Below are 10,276 nucleotides of genomic sequence, written 5' to 3' on the forward strand. Positions count from 1 at the left end.
ATTACACCACCACAGCTAAGACAATATCCTCTCAATGCTCAACAGGAAGCTGCCCTGGATCACCAAAAAAAAGAACTGCTGAAGTCGGGAGCTCTCAGAACTACTAAGTCTCCATACAACACTCCGCTATTTTCTATCAAGAAGAAACAAGTGAAGAAAAGAGATCCAGTCACGTACCGAATGGTACACGATTTGAGGGCAGTGAACTCAATACTGGAGCCCCTCACTCCTGTTGTTCCTAATCCACATACATTGCTCACACAGGTCCCGCTACATCTACTCATTATACGGTCCTAGACCTTGCTGATGCCTTTTTCTCGGTACCACTGGACCCAGCATGTCAAGACCTCTTTGCGTTCACGCACAAGCAAAATCAATACACGTGGATAAGGCTGCCACAAGGGATGCAGCATTCCCCTACACTGTATACTCAGGCTATGAGTAGTGTCCTTCAAGGCTGGCAGCCCTCTGACCGCTGTGTCCTCCTCCAGTATGTGGATGATCTACTACTTTGCTGCCCAAGCAAAGAGGAATGTAAAAAGGCTTCAATAAGTCTCCTAATCTTCCTTGCAGAATCAGGATGCAAAGCAAGTAAAGACAAGCTACAATTCTGCAAGACAAAGGTCACATTCCTGGGTCACTGTCTCTCTGCAGGACAAAAACATCTCAGCCCGGACAGACAAGAAGTGATCAGGAAAGCAAGCATTCCTAGAAACCTCAAGCAGCTCAGAAGATTTTTGGGACTAATATCATTCTGCAGACAATGGATTCCCAATGTGTCACTACTCATGTAACCATTGTATGATTGCACGAAGATGTTCCATTCTCCCTCACAGAAGAAGCCCGACAAAGCTTCCAGCACCTCAAGGAACTAGTGATTTATGCACCTGCTTTGGTATTACCAAACTATGATCTCACCTTCTATCTGGTCGTAGCAGAGCTTCAAGGATTTGCCGTGGGAGTACTCACCCAGAAGACGGACAAACATCATATAATCGGGTACTACTCCTCTCAACTCGACAACGTTACCAAAGCAGCACCAACCTGTGTCCGTACAGTCACAGCAGTCTCGAACATACTACAGAAAGCATCCAAAATCTCACTGGATTTCCCGACCACCATCCTTACCAGCCATGACATCTATGCTGTTCTCAACCCAGTGCAGCTGAAACACCTCTCCATGGCAAGACAAGTCAGACTTCAGTGCACGCTGCTGCTACCCCCAAACATCTCATTCGCTCGAGTAACCAGTCTAAACCTTGCTGATCTTCTGATCTTCACAAGTTTAGAAGGGGGGACAGAGGAAGAGAGTGACAAACGTACCAGCGCACCATTTGACCACGATTGTCAAGAACTCATCCAACATGAGGCAAAGCCCCTGCACAATATTCAGGCAACACCGCTTACAAATCCAGACTTTGAACTTTTTGTGGATGGTAGCAGATATGCCGATGACACAGGCAAGTTCCACACCAGATTTGCGGTAGTGACTTTACATGAAGTCTTAGCCAAACAACCGCTACCTCAGCGCATATTTGCCCAAGAAGCAGAACTTCTCGCCCTCATCTGGGCAATTGAGTTTCTGGAAGAACGAACAGCAAACATCTACACGGACTCAGCTTATGCACACGGCATTGTACACGATTTTGGCACTATCTGGCAGACTAGAGGTTTCCTCACAGCGACAGGAAATCCCATCAGGCATGGAGCCTCAGTGAAGAAACTAATGGAAGTAGCCTTGAAGCCAAAGCTGCCCGCAATCATAAAGGTTGCTGCCCACACCAAGGCCCAAACACCTGAGGCTAGGGGAAATCACTTGGCCGACCAAGCAGCAAAACAAGCAGCCTTACTCCCTTTGAAGGAGACGGAAACAATGTCAACGATGGAGGAAAAGACGCAGAACCTCTCTGAGACACAGGAAAAGGCCTCTGAGGAAGAAAAGGCCGGATGGCGGGCCAAGAAGGAACAAAATGTGGAGGGGATCTAGTGCCTAAACGGACTTTCCGTCCTGCCACACAGTTGGTTCCCTGCCATTTTCCAAATACTCCACTACCCTATGCATGGTAGCACAAATTCAATCATGAACCAGATGCAACCTCATTGGGTAGCCCCCGGGCTCAGACAATACGCCTCCCAGAGAATAAAAGCTTGTCACATCTGTCAACAACATAATCCAGGCCAACTAACAAAAACCCTGCAAAGACACATGCCAAAGATGTTTGCCCCATTTGAAAGAGTACAAATAGACTATATCCAGCTGCCAAGACATGGCATCTACGAGTTTGTACTTGTCTGTGTAGACCTTTTCTCAGGATGGCCAGAGGCCTATCCTGTCAGCTCAGCCATGGCCAAAATCACAGCAAAAAAATTGGCCTGTGAGCTGGTACCCAGGTTTGGACTCCCTGAAGTCATAGAGTCAGACCGAGGTACCCATTTCACTGGACAAGTTTTCCAGAATACCTGTTCCCTGTTAGGTGTTCAGTCAGCCTTACACACACCTTACCACCCACAGTCATCAGGGAAAGTGGAAAGGTTAAATGGAACTCTAAAGCTCAAACTAGCCAAGGCAGTGGAGGAGACTGGTAGACCATGTACAGAATGTCTCCCCATATCTCTTTACTCCATAAGGACCACCCCGCAGGGAAAGCACAGGCTCTCACCCTTTGAAATACTCTTTGGTAGTGCACCCAGATTAGGATGCTACTTCCCGCAGGAGTTACACCTGCAATGTGATAGCCTAACGTCTTATGTTGTTTCCCTGCAGAAGAGACTAACTGAAACCCACCAAAGGGTCTATTCTTCTCTACCCGATCCTGATGCTGTTCCCGGAACCCACTCCCTAAAGCCTGATGACCGGGTCTATCTGAAGAAGCACGTGAGGAAGACCCTTGAGCCACGATTCGAAGGGCCTTTGACTGTCCAGCTGACCACTCCAACCTCCGTCAAACTTGAGGGGAGATCGACATGGGTCCATGCCAGCCACTGCAAGAAGGCCTAATACTGCTGATAAGTATTTCTATGTGTACTTCCTTTTTGGGGCCTTCTACACCATGGCAGAATTCATTTGAGACCCACCATGAAGTGTTAGCAGAAAAACTTGAGGTCACAGACTGTTGGATATGTACACACGCACCTGTGACAGCCTCCTCCATGCCTTACTTAGCTATACCAGTCCCAATTTTCGAGGTTCTCCAAGCGGTAAATAGTACCATTGCCATACAGGGACTATTAATCATTGTAACCAACCAACATATTTTGGTACTGGATTACCTCACAGCTGCCCAAGGGGGGATGTGCCAAATAATAGGCTCTAGCTGTTGTCACTACATAGACCCAAGGGGAACCTTAAAAGCGCAAGCCAGCTTAACAAGATACAAAAGCTGAGAAAAAAACATGATGAAGAGGTACTCAGAAGCTCAGATGCTTGGTGGAGCAATACCTTCTCAATGTTTAACCCCGCAAACTGGTTTAAGGGAATAGGAGGATGGTTAATGGGCATACTGCAATCAGTATTCCAAGTGCTATTATGTTTATTAGTTGCCTATGTAGTGTTTAAGTTGTTAATGGCTCTGTTTTCCCGCTGCTTGAAGAGATGCAAATACAGTGATTATTCAGCACCAATATGAAATCACTAATATGCTTTTTTTTTTCTTTGCTCTTTCCTCTAGAAATCACCTTGGCGTATTATGATGTGACTCTTCTCGAGAGGTATGCAGGCAGTTTCTGGAGGATGGATGTGGATGACACGTCCCTGAGTAACCCGCGGCTTGGATAGTATCTGGTGGCTAGCCTGCTATACAGCTTCTCGATGGGCCCTTGTCCATCACTCATGCCAGAAGGGGGTATTGTGAGGAAAGAGTTAACTTTTTTAATGGTTAGAAAAATCATACAAATTCATTCTCCTTTGCAAAGAGCATGACCAGACTTGTTTACGTAACAGACTCTGAGAGAGCATTCCAGGACTCTAGACGCTGAGACCCAAGGACAGAGCGATAAGACCTGCAGCCTGGTTTAAGACAATAAGAGTTGTGTTTTACGCTTACGCCAGGAACCGAAACTCATTTATGCTTTTACTGAGAAATGGAAACTTATGTTTATGACGAGAAACAAAACTAATGCCTTTGTACACGACACAGTTACGCCCCTATTAGTTTGATAAACCCTGTCTGTGTGAAAATAAATTAGTCTTCTTTGGAGCGCACAGCCCTTGCCTTCTGTGTGGATATCAGCGTCTGTCTGTATCTCATTGGGGCTGAGGGAAGCTGAGGGGGGGCCCCGGGACTCCCTCCGCATTTGGTCATCGCTGGCAACTGTTGTGACCTATTGGTCAACCTAACAGAGTGGTAAGGCTGAAAACATCATTTTGTCCCACAAAAAACAAGTCACCACTGCATTTCGTCAGTGGAAAAATAAAAAAAGCTTATAGCACTCAGAATATAGCAATGCAAAAACTATTTTTTTTCTATAAAATATTTCTTATAAAGGTAAAACCGGCAAAACATTAAAAAAACATATAAATGTGGTTTCGCTGTAATTGTAGTGACCCGAAGAATAAAGTTGTCTTATCAACTTTATCATATGGTGAACTGTGTAAAAACAAAAAAACAATTAAATTTCTGTTTTTTGTTCATTCAGCCACCCAAAAATTGGAATAGAAAGTTATCAAACAATATGTGCCCGAAAATGGTACCAATAAAAATGCCGTCATACCTTAAAAAACAAGCCCTAACATGATTCTGTCAGCAGAAAAATAAAAAAGCTATAGCTCTCAGAATACAGAAATGTAAAAACATATATATATATATATATATATAAAATTGTTTTTATTGTGTAAAAGCAACAAAACATAAAAAAAAACATAGAAATCTGGTATCGCTGCAATCACACTGACCCTAGGAATAAAATCGTGTTATCACTTACTGCACAAGGAACAACAAGAAATAAATGAAACCAATTTATGAACTGCTGTTGATTTGTTTATTCTGTCTCAGATTTATCCTACACTCTGCGCTGAGCACCTACACTGGTGTTTCTGTGTAAATCTCTAAAATGCGTGACTCAAACAGAACCCCCGATGGAACATTTATTATAATGTGGCAGATGGAGACACTGTGGACTCTCTCTGACCTGTAATCCAGTAATGTCCATTTTTTTAAGTGTTCATAAAAGTGCGGGTGACCACAGTTTTGTGCACTTCTGTCAATCCCCTGAGAGTTAAAAATGCTCACTACTCCCCTACATGAATTGCTTGAGATGTGTAGTTTCCAACATGGGGTTTTGTGTGTTTTTTTTTTGCTGTTTTGGTATGTCAGGTTGCTCTTTAAATGTAACATGGCATCTGTAATCTTTTCCAGGCAAAATGGTGCTCATTCCCTTCCGAGATGTGCCGTGTGTCCAAACAGTAGTTTTCCACCACATATTGAGTATTGCCTTAACGGGGCTTTACACGCAGCGACATCGCTAGCGATGTCGCTCGTGGAAGCACCCTCCCCCGTCGTTTGTGCGTCACGAGCAAATCGTTGCCCGTGTCGCACAATATCGCTAGTACCCATTACACGTACTTACCTTCCTAGCGACATCGCTGTGGCCGGCGAACAGCCTCTTTTCTAAGGGGGGCGGTTCGTGCGGCGTCACAGTGACGTCACACGGCAGGTGTCCAATAGGAGTGGAGGGGCGGAGAGCAGCCGCATGAAAGTCACGCCCACCTCGTTGCCGGTGGACGCAGGTACGGTGTTGTTCATCGTTCCTGGAGTGTCACACGTAGCGATGTGTGTTGCCTCAGGAACGATGAACAACCTGTGTCCAGAATGAGCAACGACATTTGGGAAATGGACGACGTGTCAACAATCAACGATTTGGTGAGTATTTTACATCGTTAGCGGTCGCTCGTACGTGGCACACGCAATGACGTCGTTAATGAGGCCGGATGTGCGTCACGAATTCCGTCACCCCAACAACATCTTGTTAGCGATGTCGTTGCATGTAACGGGGCCTTTACTCAGAAGAAATTGCACAACAAATTTTAGGGTCTATTTTGTCATGTTAGCCTAGTGAAAATAAAAAAATTGGGGCTAAAGCAACATTTTTGTGGGGAAAATATGATTTTTCATTTTCATGGCTAAACGTTATAAAATTCTGTGAAGCACCTGGAGGTTCAAGGTGTTCACCAAACATCTAGAAAAATTCCTTGAGTGATCTAGTTTCCAAATTGGAGTTACCTGGGAAGAGTTTCCACTGTTTGGGCACCTCAGGGGTTCTACAAACGCGACATGGTGTCCGCTATTGATTACAGACGATTTTGGGTTCCAAAAGTCAAATGGCGCGCCTTCTTTTCCAAGCTTTGCCATATACCCAAACAGTTGTTTTCCCACCACATATGTGATATCAGCACATTCAGGAGAAATTGCACAACAAATTGTATGGTGCATTTTCTCCTGATACCCTTGTGAAAATAAAAAAAAAAATTGGGGGTAAAGCAACATTATTGTTGGAAAATATGATTTTTTTATTTCCACGGCTCAATGTTATAAAATTCTGTGAAGTACTTGGGGGTTCTCTATTAATTTGCATTATAAAAACTCAGCAAAAAAATTCTTCAAAAACACAACATGTAAATATAGCCTAAAGCCTAATTCAGATGATGTTTTTTTTCAAGTACGAGAATAACAAATCAAGTTTAACAAGTAATTTTCATCAGTTTTTAACAGAGTTTAGACCAAGTTTCATCATTTTTTTCAACCGAAAAGAAAAAAAAAAGGTTCTCCACCTTCTCTTAACGGATCGCACACCCATGGCATCTGTCTGTGAGTTCTGTCTGATTTTTTAACGGAACCATAGAATTTTATTGCAGAGTTTCATCCGACACTCGGATCAATATCCGACATGTCTCCATGATTTTGCACGGATCATTCGGTCCACAAAAAAAATCACAAACATGTGAACAGCCCCGTAGAATGTCATAGATACACGTGCTATCCTTTAAAAAAAATTAATAGCACTCATACATGAAAAGTTGATGTGTGAATGAGCCCTAAACAAAAGTTTGGGTCTATTTCCTGATTTTATACATATTTTCAATACAGGAGATGTAATACTGCCTCTAACCGGTTAAATGCTATTATCAATCCTTGATACTGGCAGAAGCATAGCAGCCTGTGGAAGTGTGCGCCATCGCTGCCATTTGGTACTCCTGTGAAACCCAGATCAGTGTGGGCTTCTCACCTTAGCATGCCTGGAATCTCCAGTATTAGATCAGATAGACAGGGTTGAAGGCAGTATGAGCAGGATCTTCTTACCTCAGCTCTCCTGGTATCTCTAGTATTAGGTCAGATAGATCGGGAGGACAGCAGTGTGAGCAGTGTCTTCTTACGTCAGGACGTCTGGAATTTCCAGTACATATGAATATACATTGGGGCACATCTTCCTACACATGAAGGTAGCGGTGAGGAACTTCTCCTGCACATGCTCACAGACCCCTTTCCTAATAACGTTCTAGAACAGGATTCTGTCAGCATAACAAGCTGGTGACCATTTTCATTTTACAGTGACTATCTACATAGACAAAATTATTGTGAATTGCTAATTAAAATTATTTAGGAACCTTTCGTAATGGAATTGCCTTTAGTTCTAATTTTTTTCCTATTCTCAATAAAAACCCTTTAAGAGACCAAGGATAGGTCATCAGTAATTAAATCCTGGACAACCCCTTTAATGGTTGACTATTCTGTTTATGACATAGTTATCCACTAGATGTCACCATCTAACTGAAGAATAAATCTGCATAGTTTGCATATTTACTGGAAATGGAAAATGAGAAATTGTAAAGGATGAACTATTTTTTTTTCAGGTTTTACAGATTTTCAGTTGCTACAACAGACCAGCAGAAGACTCAGAGTATCTGCCCAGAAATAATGATTGCACTCTGAATTAATGAATGTCTGAATTTAATAACAAGTTTTCCTGGATCCAACTATTCTGAGACTAACTTGGATTTATATAAGTGCTGTGAACAACCCCTTTGAAAAGAATGGTAGGTCTATAACCAGTCTGTCATACCTGACAAACCGGATTTGCCCATTGTTCACAGTAGAAAAGTGTAAAAATTAATTTGTCTACAATGTAGCCATTCCCAAATTAAGTTTTCATTGCCAAATTCTGCCGGCTCTCCAGTGTTTCATGGAGCGTGCCGGAGGTCAGTATTCAATACAAGTCTATGTTAGCCTCGTTCTGGCTCTAATAGATGTGCATTAAAAGCTTATGGCTAGGGACTCAAACATGGACTTTTGAAAAACATGCAGAAGCAGTCTGCTTGCTGCTGTAAACAATAAAGATTAAAAAAACAACTTACGTGGGCTCCCTTCTATTTTGATAACCAGCACAAGTAACACAGACATCTGTGGACTGCAACGCACAGCTGTCAGCTTTACTTTGGCTGGTTATCAAAAATAGAGGGGATCTCATAATGTTTCATTTTCATATTTAGTTATTTAAATAAATAATTAAAAAATGGCGTGGGCACCGCCCTATTTATGATAGCCTGCCAAGGTAAAGCAGATAGCTGAGGGCTGGTATTATCAGGCTGGGAAGGCCTATGGCTAATTGACCCTTCCCAGCCTGAAAATAGACGCCCCATCTATTAGAAGTGCCCATTCTGGCGCTTTACATAACTTTTCCTGATTGCCCTGGTGTGGTGGTGAACGGGATAATATTTTTGAGGTTGATGTCAGCTGTGAATTGATGCTGACATCATGCCCAGGGGTTAATAACGGGGAGGCATCTATCAGATACCCCCATTACTAACCCAGCAAACATACTGTAGAGTGAAAAAAAAGACAGGCAAAAAATAGTTTATTTGAATAAAGATCCCCCCCACACACACACACTCTCGTTCACCAATTTATTACTTCAAAATAAATCCTGGAAATTCCAACGTAATCCAAAGACTAATGTTTCACGATGTCCATCGATTCCTATGGAGTGTTCTTCTGAGAGCTCCCTCAGCATGACGCTTCATAGGTCAGTGCTGCAGCCTGGAATTTCTCATGAGCATGAGAAATTCCGGGTTCCCGATCAGCTTAGTTTTGAGAACTTTCTCAGAACTAAACTCCATAGGAATCTATGGAAGTCTTGGGACATTAGTCATTGGATTACGTTGGAACTTCCGGGATTTACTTTTCATTAATAAATTGGTGGATGAGGGAGTGTGGGGAGTCTTTATTCAAATAAACTATTTTTTTTACCTGCGTCTGTGGCGTTTTTTTACTCTACACTTGCCGAGTTAGTAATCGGGGTGTCTGATAGACGCCTCTCCATTCCTAACCCCTGGGATTGATGTCAGTTGTCAAGTCACAGCTGACATCAACCCCAAAAGCATTATCATGAGTGCAACCACACTAAAAACGCCAGAATTGGCGCACCTGATGGATGTGCCACTTCTGGGGTGCCATATGCAGTTACAGCAGATTTTTAGCCAGAGGTTGGACAACCCCTTTAAAAGTGTTTACGGACATGACAGGTTCCCTTTAGTATTGTATGAGCAACAGTTCTTCAAATTTCTAATGTTTCAGATCTTCAGTATGTTCAACATCAATCAAACGCAGAGATTTTCATTGTGAACCTACCTGATTTGCTAAAGTTTATTCCCATTCTAGACATAAATAAGCAAAGCAGTCTGGACTCTGGACTTATACATTTTATTTGCACTGACACATTGTAAAATGTAGAAAAAAATAAAAAGTCCAGCTCACCCTTAAAACAGCCCTCCAGAGCAAAGGAAAGAATGGTAGATGTGGAGAAAGCCTTCAACGGATGAAAATCCAGCTTCTCAGTGCGTGGATAAAATAGAAATGTATTGAAAGTCCATCCAAAGTAAAATATAGACATCAATGTCAATAGAAAAATTGAAAAAGAACTACGCGTTTCGAATCATAAACATTGTTCAAGGGAACCTGTCAGGTGCAATATGCACCCAGAACCACGAGCAGTTCTGGGTGCATATTGCTAATCCCTGCCTAACCGTCCCTGTATACACTAGCATAGATAAAGAGATCTTTAGAAAAAGTATTTCTAAAGATCTTATATCGAATGCTAATGAGCACAGGGACTAGTCCCCCGGGCGTTAGTTCCCTGGCCAGTCGCCCCATTACCATGTTAGTAAGCCCCTGTGGGTGTGCCATCATGCTAATGAATACACAGCGTCACAGGATGATCTCACTTACCTCTCCGCCGCCATCGCCCCTGACGAAGGATTTCGGATTTCGTGTCATGTGCACTATGA

This window comes from Anomaloglossus baeobatrachus, chromosome 5, assembly GCF_048569485.1.
Source record: "Anomaloglossus baeobatrachus isolate aAnoBae1 chromosome 5, aAnoBae1.hap1, whole genome shotgun sequence".
Classification (NCBI taxonomy): Eukaryota; Metazoa; Chordata; class Amphibia; order Anura; family Aromobatidae; genus Anomaloglossus; species Anomaloglossus baeobatrachus.